The sequence below is a fragment of the Prionailurus viverrinus genome, chromosome D3 (genome assembly GCF_022837055.1).
Source record: "Prionailurus viverrinus isolate Anna chromosome D3, UM_Priviv_1.0, whole genome shotgun sequence".
Classification (NCBI taxonomy): Eukaryota; Metazoa; Chordata; class Mammalia; order Carnivora; family Felidae; genus Prionailurus; species Prionailurus viverrinus.
Window position 1 is genome coordinate 20,859,433 of NC_062572.1, and position 13,243 is coordinate 20,872,675.

Below are 13,243 nucleotides of genomic sequence, written 5' to 3' on the forward strand. Positions count from 1 at the left end.
AAATATTAAATCTTGTTATGTTTATTTTCATCACTATAAATTATCAGTTCAAAATCAAATTATATGTAAGAAGCTGTACTAATACAAATGTCCTTCTTGTCATGGTATGTGGTACCCTATTGTAACTCATCGTCATCAGTAAAACTTGACAGTAATTTTTAAAATTATTTTTCCTGTAGATTCCACATATAAATGAGATCATATAGCATTTTTTTTCTCTGTAGGGCTTATTTCTCCTAGGGTAATATCTGGCAGGTTCGTCCATGTTGTCACAAATGGAAGAACTTTGCTCTGGAAAGACATAGGACTGGACTTCTTTGTGCACAGATAGGGGACATCCTGCCCTGTCGCCCCACAGCCTCCCTGCTGCTTGGATCACTGATGAGCCCTGATGTCACAGGAGAAGAGAGGAGGACAGAATCAGGGCCTGGGGGTTCAGGAAACCAGCCACAGGGGTACCCAAAGTCCCTGATGGTGTCCGCTTTGGTAAATTCACATCTGTGGGATCTACTTCCCACCTTCCCAAGAGCAGACCCAGCATTTTGTAGCAATGAAGGAGTGCTGCATGTTACCTTAACAAGCACTACTGAGAGTTTTGCTGACACCTAAGTTTCTCCCCTGGCTAATCCCCCTCCCCTGACGTCACAATTTAAGGGCCAAGTAGCTAGCCTGGTTGCCCAGCCAGCTCTGTGCCCGCTATTTCTTCTCTTCTGAGTCTTCCTTGGGCACCAATCGTATTTAGTACATCCTACCTGGAGCACACAGCTGTTCAGCCAGCTCTGAGCACAGGAGCTTGCAGGGAAGGGAGCCTCTGCCCCAATCCCTGGAGGAACAGAGTCCACATTCTGGAGGATTGTCCACCTGCTGCGATGGTCCAGACTCTGACCAGAAAACTAAGACAGTGGATGTGCCTTTGTAAAGAGAAAAAGGGCCACCTCAACACTCTCTGAGTTTTACACTTTAACCACCAGACAAAATGTCGGCATTGTTGTGGGTTTCTTCGATGCCTGTTTGTTGGCTTGTTTGTTTTCCTGACAACACAAAGAAGTTGAATAGGACACTGTGAGGAGGAAGCGTATTGTGACCTAGAAGCTACTTCCAAAGACAGTCAGTGTGCATTCAAGTTATTTTCAACTGGAAGAGAGTCAGAGTGCAGGGGTCTGAGCAGGCTGAGGTATTTGTCCCACTTCCCCGTGAGTGCGTGTCACTGTGACCAGCACTACTGTGCCAAATTGCACAGTAATAGTCAGCCTCGTCCTCAGGCTGCAGCCCAGAGATGAGCAGAAGCCCTGCATTGGTCGAGGCATCTTTTGACCCAGAGAAGTGGCTGGGACCCCAGGGCCCTGGTGCTTATCTGAGTCTGAGTAGTAGTACAGGAGATACCGGGGAGGGCTCCCTGGCTTCTGCTGGAACCAATTTATGTAGTAGCCTCCAACACTGATGTCTCTGCTCAGGGTGCAGGTGAGTCTGGCTGTTGCGCCCAGAGATGCAGAGAGGGAGGCTGGCTGAGTCACGACAGGTTGGGACAGGGAACCTGCAAACACAGACACAGCAGAGGGAAGACAAGGGACAGCGTACATGAGATTAGGGAGCTTGGCCACAAGGATTTGACTCTGGCTGCGGGCCCACCCTGGTGCCCTGCATCCTGTGCCTACCTGTGCAGTGACAGAGGAGCACGAGGAGGACGGGGATCCAGGCCATGGTGACACACCCCCTTCTTAGGCCACAGAGCTGGGGCTGGACTGCCCCTGGCCTGTCTTATCCCCTGTCCACAAGGTCACAGAGGAGGGGCTGCTCATGCAAATGAGACCCACACCTGCCTCTTCTCCATGTACACACACAGGGTCTGTGGCCCTTGGACACTGAGACTTCCTGATGCACTGGGTTCCCCTGGGTGGGCCTGGAAGCAGCAGCTGTGGGGGCCACACACAGCCCCAGGTCCAGGGACTCCTCCAGGTCCTGACCGGACACACCTGCCCTGGGCCCACTAGAGGCAAGGGGCCCAGTCCTTGCTTTCTGTCAGTGGAGGACTGCCCAGCTGGATGCCCCTGTCCTGCAGAGAGCCCCAGACACAGTGTCACAGTGCCCCCTGCTGGTCTCTGGGTGAACCTCTCCTTTCCCACCGCTGGCTTCCCTGATGCCTGTGTTTCCATAACCTGAGAATGACCTTCCTGGGAAAGAGAAAGGTCCTGCTGTGCAAGAATTTGTTCTGTTCTCAGTATAAGAGGGGTTTATATCCTTTTTCTAAAGCACTTATTTATATTGTGGGTCTAGTCTTCCAGGTAGGAAAGGTCAACATGATGCCCAATGAAACCCTTTGAGGGGTCTCTACTTAGGCACCCAGAACCATAATACTCATAAAATTACCAAAAGACAGAGCTTCTAAGGCAAAAGGATTTGGGGCTGACCACTCTCTGCAGTGGGAACAGCTACAGTCCCCGCAATTTGTGTCCAGCATGTTGTGTATAGAGCAATTATTCATTCAACAACCCGTGACGAGATGAATGAATTTCTAGTACCCCAGGCCACCTGGACCCCGAAGATTCTGTCAAAGCTATCTCACCTGAGTGATGGAGAGGTGGAGAAAAGTCAGGCTTTGTCCTTGAAATCACAGCCCCTGTGGCTCTGGTTTGGGACACAAGACTTTCCTTCAGAATGCAGCCTGGATAGAGGTACCACTGCAGTGACTGAGGGAGTGACAGCCCACCGTTGACAGCACAGGGGGTTTGTGTCTGTTGTCCCCATGAGGCTTGAGCTCCGTGAGAGCAGCACTGAGGCTATGTCACAAAACCAGTGTCCTGACCAAGCGCTGAGTGGAGCCGTGGATGGTTGGGGGATGAGCTGTCCACAGGGACAGAGACTCTCCCTGGGATTCCTGACCATCAGGCTCAGCCCAGGAGAGCAGGTGTTCAGGGCAGAGCACCTCAGTGAAGACTATGATTTATCGCAAAAGGCCCACCTCTGTCAACTGTATCCGTGGAGCTGCAACTGTGTCTTCTGTTGTCAGACACTTCATGTGGTACCTGGAAGGACACACAGGGTGCCCCAAGGACATACAGACGGGGATACTGCCCAGGTGCATGTGCGGTGTGCACGGGAATTGGGACACAGAGGTCTGAGCACAGCTGTGGTATGTAAGGTGGGATCTTGTAAGGTGACCCAACTGATGTCCCTGCAGAAGGGAGATAGCCCTGGGTCAGAGGGCAGAACATGTGCCAAGGCCCAAGAAACAGGGGAGGGTGGGGGCTGGTGACCCTGGTGAACATGTCTCCTGGAGGGAAGAGAGATGGACCAGCTGAACACATGAATTCAGCATCTCCAAATGGAACAGAAAGACCTGGAAACATAAGTACCGATTTACTTAAACCTGAAATCTGTGCTTCCCTTTGGGAAAGCACATGAATGTACATTTATTCACAAAGGCCAAATAGATTCGTAATGATACTTCCCATGCACTTGCTAATTCTGCAGATCCGACCTTTTATCCTCACATTATTATGTCTTCCAATCCTGAGTGGTCCACAGGATTGTCAGCGGAAACCCAGCTCTTGTCTCTTCAGGGGCCAGTGACATGGTCTTCAGGTGATGGGTGACGCCTGGGAGCTCAGGGTTGGGGTGTCGCTTCCCAACTGGCCTGAGGCACTGTGCAACTCCAAGGCTGTTTTTCCACGCTGACCGGAAATAAACAGCCTCCCCCTCAGCCGGAACCAGGGGTGTTCAGGGAAGCCAGGCTGCTTGCCCTGCATCCAGAAACTCTGTGGAGACCCCAGAGGGCTAGATGTTTGTTCTTCCATTGAAATGAAGTTTGAGGACATGGCTCAGGTGTTGCTGAAGCCAAGCTTCTGCCTCATTGCCAGCAATGTTACTGTGTCCAGTATAAGAGAACCTGGCCATCATTCTAGGACCTTGATCACTGACAGTGGCCGAGTCAGCCCTGCCTGTCTCACAGACACTCTAAAGGGACCCAGAGGAGTTTGAGCAGGGCAGGAGTCCACTGTGAATGAGAGTGAGGGTTTGGAGCAGAGCTGGTGCATCTCCCACCCACCTTGGGTGAGTCTGGCTCTCAGCTTTGAGGGGAGGAAGGGAGGTGAGGAGGAGAGGGGCCCAGGTCATGATGGACACGCAGACTCTGACCTCTAAAGCTCTGTTACGGAGACTGGGCTCCTGAAAGTCTCCTTCTATCCAGAAATTCCCATGTGGGTGGAGTTGCTGCACTCAGGTACGCCCTTGCTGTACGTCTGTCCAGCTCCCGTGCCCTGGGGTTTCACAGGTGGAATGAGCCAGAGGAAGAAGAGAGGAGCTAACCTAAGGGCACAGGCAGCCTGGGTGGTGATGAGCCCCAGGTCCTATCAGGTGAGTATCCTCTAGCGAGCACACTGATGGCTGGCCCCCTGGTGGCCCTGACTTCTGTCCTTGATTGCTGGCCAAAACCACATGGATTATTCCATTCTATCCCACATACCTTCACACCCCAAAAACACCCTGTCTTCTGTGACAAAACTGGCACCCCAGTTAGAGGCCTGTGGTTGTCTGGACCCTCGTTACTGAGCTGCTCCTGATGGCTGCCAGGTGCTGGGTCCACAGCTCTGGGCTCACCCGTGTGCTTCATACACGTGCCCACAGCACCCCTTTCTGTTACAGGTGACAAAGCACGTGAAAGGCAATGTGAGTATCGCGCCTGGGGGAAGGGAAGGCCCTCTTGACTCCTGCCAGTTCCACGGCCCCCTCCTCACTACTGGGGCAGATCCCTCACCTCTGGGCCCATTACTAGGCTGCAACCTTCTCACCCCCACCCACCCTTCCATTCCTTACAGCAGCCTCCCCAGATCCTGACCCTCCCTCATGGGTTTACATGAGTGGAGGACAGGGTGACCAGAGACCTGGCCCCTGAGGAATGATGTGTCCTGCGGCTGGCATAGCAGGCAGACAGAAGCCTGGACCCACCACATCCCACGGCTTGGGAAGGCTGGGGCGCTCCTTCTCCCTCTGACCCCACTTTACTGAGCAGGGTCAGACCCCCGGGCCCTCCCCTGGATTCCTCTTCGGTCTACTGCTTGTGGGAGTGGGGGAGTCCATCAACAAGGACCACAGGGGAAGGGATTGGAAAAAGGCAGCTCTGCCTTGTCAGAAAGACAGGGTGGCTCCCTGGGACCCACCTCTCAGCACAGCTCTTCCAGCAGGACCCAAGCCTGGACCCCTGACCTGAGGAGGAGGGGTCTGATGGGGGCAGAGTCAACAGCCTCTGCCAGGTCCTCTCCTCACTCTCCCCTCTGGCTCCTTGATCATATATGTAGCACTGAGACTTCATCCCAGCACGTCAGATTCAGAGGTTTCCTGTCAACCCCTCCAATGTTCCAGGTCCACCTCACTGCCTCATCCTTGTTCACTCTCCAGAAACATCTTATGTGTTGCTATTCATACTTCTTTGTCCTCTTTCTCTCCCAGGACATTTTCAGCAGCATGAGGACGTAGAGTGTCCCTGGCGCACTCACGCCGAGCCTAAGCCCAAGGTCATGCCTGGCACATACTTGGTGTTCACCACAGGCTGTGCAGGGACAGATCTCTGTACAGTCGTCTATCCTGATCAGGAACACATGAAACCTGCCGGGGTCTGACCCATCGGGGACTCAATTCCCAGGACAGCCTGCCCCCAGGTGTGCAGTAAATCCTGCCCTACGGAAGAAAATGAGACAATGTTCTGCAGAGTAGGGCTGGGTTAACGGGCACAATTTGAGAGAACAAGGACACTATTTCTAGACGAAATTCCCTATCTTGTCTAAGACTCCACTATTAGAAGACACGAAAAAGAAGCAGCTGTGTTGGCCAAGGGGTGTGAGCTGCACAGGAAGTCCCATTGCTGAGGGGACAGCAGGTTTGGGTCTCCCTTCCCCACAGGCCTGGAGCAGTGTGTGAGCTTTGAGACTGTGGTCCCACACTGAGCAGTAATAATCAGCCTCATCCTCAGCCTGGAGGCTAAAGATGCTCAGGGAGGCCACGTTCCCTGACCTGGAGCCTGGGAGTCTGGACGGGACCCCCGCAGGCCGAGCACTGCTACCATAGATGACAACGTTGGGGACACTGCCTCGGAGCTGCTGGTACCAGGACACACCTCCAGCCCCAACATTGCTGCTGCTTCTGGTGCAGGAGATGGTAACAGTCTTATTCACAGGCTAGGATACTGCAGATGGCTGAGTCACCACCGACTGGGCCCAGGACCCTGCAAGTCAGAAGAGAGACACAGGGTGAGAGAGAGGGGTCAGTGGACAGGGCCCATACATGGTTCCACAGTCCTCTCGTCTCCAGCCCCGATCCCAGCCTCCAGCCACCTGTGCAGTGAGCCAGCAGTGTGAGCAGGAGAGGAGCCCAGGCCATGGTGGAGACCCCTGTTCAGCAGTGTGTCCTCAATGTCCCTCAGATGGGCTCCCAGAGTCTCTCTTATTGCCTCCAGCAGCCCAAGGGGAGGGAGAGACCCTTCATGCAAACCAGTCCCCCCCCCCTGGCTGGTCAGCCCCAGCTTGAACCCTGAACCTGACCCTTGTCTGGAAATCTCACCCCAGGAGGGGATGGAGCGAAAGCTGTGGGGCCTGACCTGGGGCTCCCCAAGGGCCTGTGAGCACCCAGAGGCTAAGCCACAGTGAGAACCAGAGACAGGTGGATTGATTTCTTAATTTCTCTTTCTGTGGCTTTATTATCAGTGTATAGAAATGCAACAGAGTTCTGTACATTGATTTTGTATCCTGTGACTTTACTGAATTTATTTCTTGCTTCTGATATTTTTTGGTACAATCTTTAGAATTTTATATACACAGGCAGGGTCTTCAGAGAAGCTGGCTGCGTAGGAAGATGCTGGGCTCACTGAGTCCTGCAGATCACTTAGATTGCACCCACATCTGCTCAATAACCCATAAAACCAGCAGAAGACTAGCAGAATGGACTCTCCAGAGTCAAGCGTACACAAGTGGCCCATGGAAGAGGGTAGGAAGGGCGGAGAGGTGGTGTGCACTACACGGACTGGTGGGAGGGATCTGGGGCAGAGGGGGGGCAGCGTGCCAGGCAAGGCAGAGTCCCCAAGTATGGCTTGCAAAAGCGGAGGGGCCGGATTCCATGAGTTCGGAAAACCAGCGGGACTTGACATCTGGAATGTTAAAAGTCAACAGCCCTGCTCGGAGAGCGGGAGGGCAAAAGGACACCGGGTGGGAGAGGTGTTGAGCCCCAGAAGACAGAGCTCAGCTCCATGGGGAACAAGGGTGCTCTCCAGCACCATCTCCCTCTCCCATCCCGGAGCTGAACTCCCAAAGGGAACCAGTTGCATCACGAACTTGCTTGCACCGCACAAACACCCAACGCTGTGCTTCTGTAGATCCATCCCTTGGAAGGGTCTGTCTGCTTCCCTCCTGGTGCTGCAGAGCCCTTCCCGCAGGTGACCACTGACAGCAAACTGAGCTGAGCCTACCCCTCCCTCCCTGGTGCACCTTGCGGATCCACGCCGGCTAATATGCCAGATCCCATACAAGCAGCACCGCAAGCCTGGAAGTGTGCAAGTAGCCCAGACGGGGGCCACACCACTCCACAATGAGTCCTGCCCCAGGCAGAGGGGAAGATAAGGTACACACCAGTCTGACTGTGATGCCAGCGGTTGACTAGAAACAGACATCGGGTGTGACTGCAGCTCCGCCCACCAACACAAGTTACTCCAGACAGTACAGGGGAAGTGCCCTGCAGTTCTGTGCCACCCCACAGACTATCCAAAATGACAAAATGGAAGAATTCTCCTCAAAAGAAACTCCAGGAAGTAGCAGCAGCTAACGAATTGATCAAAAACAATTTAAGCAATATCACGGAACATGAATTTAAAATAATAGTCATAAAATTAATCACAGGGCTTGAGAAAAGCAAAGAGGACAGCAGAGAATCTATTGCTACAGATACCTTGGAACTAAGAAACAGTCATGAGGAGCTAAAAAATGCTATAAATGAGGTGCAAAATAAAATGCAGGCGACCACAGCCCGGATTGAAGAGACAGAGGAGAGAATAGGTGAGCTAGATGATAAAATTATGGAAAAAGAGGAAGCTGAGAAAAAGAGAGATAAAAAATCCAGGAGTATGAGGGGAGAATTAGAGAACTAAGTGATGCAATGAAACACAACAATATCCTAAATGTGACACAGGAAACCATCAAAACCTAGAGGAGAAAGCAGGCAACAACCTCTTTTACCTCAGCCGCAGCAATTTCTTGCTTAACACATCTCCAAAGGAAACGGAATTAAAAGCAAAAAATGAACTATTGGGACCTCATCAAGATAAAAAGCTTCTGCACTGCAAAAGAAACAATCAATAAAACTAGAAGGCAACCAATAGAATGGGAAAAGGTATTTGCAAATGACATATCAGATAAAGGGCTAGTATCCAAAATCTATAAAGAACTTGTCAACCTCCACATCCCAAAAACAAATAATCTAGGAAAAAAATGGGCAGAAGACACGATTAGACACTGTTCCAAAGAAGACATCCAGATAGCCAACAGACATGAAATGATGCTCAACATCAGTCATCATCAGGGTTATACAAATCAAAGCCACACTGAGATACCACCTCACACCAGTGAGAGTGGCTAAAATTAACAAATCAGGAAACTATAGATGCTGGCGAGGATGTGGAGAAACGGGAAGCCTCTTGAACTGTTGGTGGGAATACAAACTGTTTCAGCTGCTCTCGAAAACAAAAAATTAAAAATAGAACTGCCCTATGACCCAGCAATAGAACTGCTAGGAATTTACCCAAGGGATATAGAAGTTCTAAGTCACAGGAGCACATGTACCCCAATGTTTATAGCTGTGATTTCAACAATAGCCAAATTAGGGAAAGAGCCTAAATGTCCACCAAATGATGAATGGATAAAAAAGATGTGGTTTATATATACAATGGAATACTACTTGGCAATGAGAAAGAATGAAATCATGCCATTTGCAGTAACATGGATGGAACTGGAAGGTATTATGCTGAGTGAAATAAGTCAGTCAGAGAAGGACAGATATCATGTTTTCACTCATATGTGGATCTTGAGAAACTTAACAGAAGTCCATGGGAGAAGGGAAGGGGAAAACATAGTTACAGAGAGGGAGGGTTTGCCTCTGTATTTAAGAGAACAAATTGAGAGTGGATGGGGGTGGGGGAGAGGGGAAAATGGGTGAAGGGTATTGAAGAGGGCATTTGTTGGAATGAGCCCTGGGTGTTGTATGTAAGCCAATTTGACAATAAATTATATTAATAAAAAACCCAAAACAAAAACCCAAAATCCTACAGGACAAAACAGGCAGCAACCTCTTTGACCTTGGCCACAGCAACTTCCTACTAGACATGTCTCTGGAGGCAATAAAAGCAAACATGAACTATTGGGACTTCAAGATAAAAAGCTTTTGCATGGTGAAGGAAACAATCGACAAAACTAAAAGGCAACCGACGGAATGGGAGAAGATATTTGCAAATGACATATCAGATAAAGGGTTAATATCCAAAATCTATAAAGAACTTATCAAACTCAACATCTCCCAAAAATAATCCAATGAAGAAATGGGCAGAAGACATAAATAGACAGTTTTCCAAAGAAGACATCCAGATGGTTGACAGACACATGAAAAGATGCTCAACATCCCTCATCATCAGAGAAATACAAATCAAAACCACAATGAGATACCACCTCACACCTGTCAGAATGGCTAAATACAACAGGTGTTGGTGAGCATGTGTAGAAGGGGAACACTTTTGCACTGTTGGTGGGATTGCAGACTGGTGCAGCCACTCTGGGAAACAGTATGGAGACTCCTCAAAAAATTACAAATAGAGTTACCCTATGGCCCAGCAGCTGCACTACTAAGTATTTATCCAAAGTATACAAAAACTGCTGATTTGAAGGGGCATATGCACCTTGGTGTTTATAGAAGAACTATCAACAATCAACAAAGTATGAAAAAAGCCCAAATGTCCATCGTCTGATGAATGATTAAAGAAGATGTGGTATCTATATATACAATGGAATACTACTCAGCAATCACAAAGAATGAAATCTTGTCATTTACAACAATGTGAATGGAACCAGTGTGTATTATGTTAAGTGAGATAGAGAAAGACTGATTTCACTCATATGTGGAATTTAAGTAACAGAACAGATGAACATAGGGAAGGGAAGCAAAAATAAGATAAAAACAGAGAGGGAAGAAAACCATAAAAGACTCTTAAATACATCATAAAAAACTAAGAGTTGCTGGAGGAGAGGTATGTGGGGGGATGGGCTAAATGGCTGATGGGCGTTAGGAAGGGTACTTGTTGGGATGAGCACTGAGTGTTATATGTAAGTGATGAATCACTGGGTTCTACCCCTGAAGCCAATACTACACTGTATGTTAACTAATTGAGTTTAAGTAAATAAAAATTTAAAAAGTTTGTTTCAGTTTTCCTTACAGGGAGACCAATGTTGCTGTATTATGAGAGTGTCCTGTTACATCCCATAACCGCCTGCACAGGTCCTGAGATTTGATGTCTGTATTTGTCATGAGACTAAAATGCTTTCAACCAAAACGTGTCTACTGTTCATGCTTCTCAGGCTGGGTTTTCACTTACCCTTTACAGTTACCCTGGGAATTCATTATTTCTTCTGTCTCTCTGACATACATATGATTCACTTTCCTTTTTATTAGTCCAGATTTATAATTGTTCTCAGTATGAGGATCGGTATAAACCATTACACTGTACAAGGGCCCTCTGTCGTCTTAGAATTTCTCCATTTCTACATGAAAGGGCCTCCAGGATAAGGTACCCAACCCATATTTAGCCTTAATCATGTTTATTTGGTAAATGCCCTAGGGATTGACCTTAAAAAGAAAACAGCATTTTATATATTTCTTTTCTGTAATCTCAAGGCCTTCTATGAAATTGAAGAATGGGTTCATAGGCTCTGTTCTCTAAAATATTCATACACAATTGACCATCACTCCAACCAAAGAGTCAGAGGAAAACCAAAGAGAGAAAAGAATTATGACACATGCAATTAAACCTTAGTGGTCTCACCTTAGCCAATTAGATCTGCAGCAATCTCATTTCAAATAAGGTTACATCCTGAAATATAAGATTTGGGGGAACTTTTTATCACATGAATTGGTAGAGACACAGTTTAACCCATAACAATTTATTCAGATTTTCTTAGTTTTTACCTAATGTCCTTCTTCTGTTCTAAGATCCAGTTCAAGGATTCTTTGTGATGTTTAGTCATGATGTTTCCTTAAGCTTCTCTTATTGTGAAACTTTCTTAGACTCTCCTTTTTTTAAAAAAATTTTTTTAACGTTTATTTACTTTTGAGACAGAGAGACAGAGCATGAACGGGGGAGCGTTAGAGAGAGAGGGAGACACAGAATCTGAAACAGGCTCCAGGCTCTGAGCTGTCAGCACAGAGCCCGACGCGGGGCTCGAACTCATGGACCGTGAGATCATGACCTGAGCCAAAGCCAGCCGCTTAACCGACTGAGCCACCCAGGCGCCCCTAGACTCTCCTTTTTTGTACCTTTGTCCATACTTACTGAGTGGGGATTATGCCTGACATCCTTCAGGGCCAAGTATTTACACTTGTTCCTTGAAATATCTGCATGGGAATATGTCTCTTCTCCTTCCATTTATTCACTTATACAACCAGTTAACAATATGGATCATGGACAGATATTTTAGACTTTGAGTTTTAACCCCATACTATTACATTTATTTGGTTGCTCAAATCTTTCCAGTTTTGCCCAATGGGAGCCCTTTAATTTGGCTCATGAGGTCCTTGACACACCCTGCCGTGTGTGTGTGTGTGTGTGTGTGTGTGTGTGTGCGTGCGCGTGCACACGCACACACACTTGCATGTATGTGGTGGGTGTGCATGGATGCGCTTGTGTGTTTTGAAGGATTCTTCACTTTCTGACACCACAGGTTACTCTATGCTCATCCTGTGTAATTCCTGACTAGGAATTAAGCATTTCTCCAAAGAAGCCTACATCTCTTCCCTGGAGAACAGTATTAGAAGGCAGTATGTGGGAAAATGCATCTCATGGCTATGAGGCATCATTGCTTCCAGTCTTGTTCAGATGACAAAGACATATATATGAGTACACTAACCCAACAATGTGCACATATTGGTGACTATTTCCATATTACACATGATTCCAAACTGCCGTCTCCCGCTCTAATCCATGACCACACACTTCACTTAAGTCTCTTCCCTTGGTTATAGCTGTGACTTTCCATTCTTAAAGTGAGCAATCTGGCCCCACCACCACCATTTACTTGCTTGTTCCATTCCAGTACATAGTGCAGCCAATTCAAAATAGTCTACCTGTTCCCCCATGGGATACCACCTTATCTCCTAGAGTTCAGAACTTGCATGCAGTTTCTTATGTCTTTACATGTAGAGGCTCCACTCATTTGCAAAGTCACACAGCTCAGCAGCTTTCTCCCAACCACTGCACCGAGGTGGGTTCACGCATTTGTCTTGGAAGTCAATAGAATTGTCACATTCTGCATTCCATCATGGGCCCCAACTCTCCTAAATTAGTTTTTTGCATGTGTACTCTAAGGTTCTGTCATGTGGCTGTACAGTTTTCCATGAGTTCTGGCAATGCCATAGTGTCATTTCAGGGTCATTATACTATCATATAGAATAATTGTATTGCTGGGAAACATTTTCCTCTCTTCATATGATCAACTCTTTTTCTACTTTCAGTCCCCCAGGAACCACAAATGTTTATACTCTCGAGAGTTTTGCCCTTTCCAGTATGTGCTATAACTCTAATCGTCCTGTGAATCATATCCCATTTTATAAATGTACCACCTATTTGGTGGCATCTTAGTTGGTTCCAGGTTTGAGTGATTAGAGATAAACCTGGAAAAAACATCCCTGTGCAGATTTCTGGTTGCTTTCAATTTTTAGTGTTTATGAATGAAACTGCTATAGACACTCACATGCAGTTTTTTTCCTATGGACAAATTTTTTGGGTTTATTTTTATAATTTTGTAATTTTAAGTTGGCATCTATTTCTCAAATCAGGAAATAAGACAAAAACTAACCAGCACCATTTATAACCAATTGGGTAAAATATCATACACAAACAAGACTGACTTTTTCTTCAAGAATAGCATGGGTGTAACTGAGGTCCCATGGTAAGTTCAGAGGCAAAATAAAATGTTTCATTTATTTAAAAAAAAAAAGAAAAAAA

The 13,243-nt window shown here is 47.6% G+C and overlaps 1 protein-coding gene, 2 long non-coding RNA genes and 1 gene segment (V, D, J or C); 2 read left to right on the forward strand and 2 right to left on the reverse strand.

Moving 5' to 3' along the window:
• The window catches only part of LOC125148931 (immunoglobulin lambda variable 5-37-like), a 1,027,427-nt gene that overhangs the window by 778,071 nt on the left and 236,113 nt on the right, over window positions 1-13,243 (reverse strand).
• The window catches only part of LOC125148968 (uncharacterized), an 863,358-nt gene that overhangs the window by 776,907 nt on the left and 73,208 nt on the right, over window positions 1-13,243 (forward strand). The window lies entirely within an intron of this gene.
• LOC125148935 (immunoglobulin lambda-1 light chain-like) overlaps window positions 1-13,243 on the reverse strand; it is an 899,300-nt gene that overhangs the window by 753,920 nt on the left and 132,137 nt on the right. The gene's annotated exons all lie outside the window — the stretch shown is intronic.
• LOC125148995 (uncharacterized) overlaps window positions 1,051-13,243 on the forward strand; it is a 28,152-nt gene continuing 15,959 nt past the window's right edge. The window contains exon 1 of the long non-coding RNA XR_007145773.1: window positions 1,051-1,062. This is a non-coding gene — a long non-coding RNA (uncharacterized LOC125148995). The remainder of the gene's footprint in view (window positions 1,063-13,243) is intronic.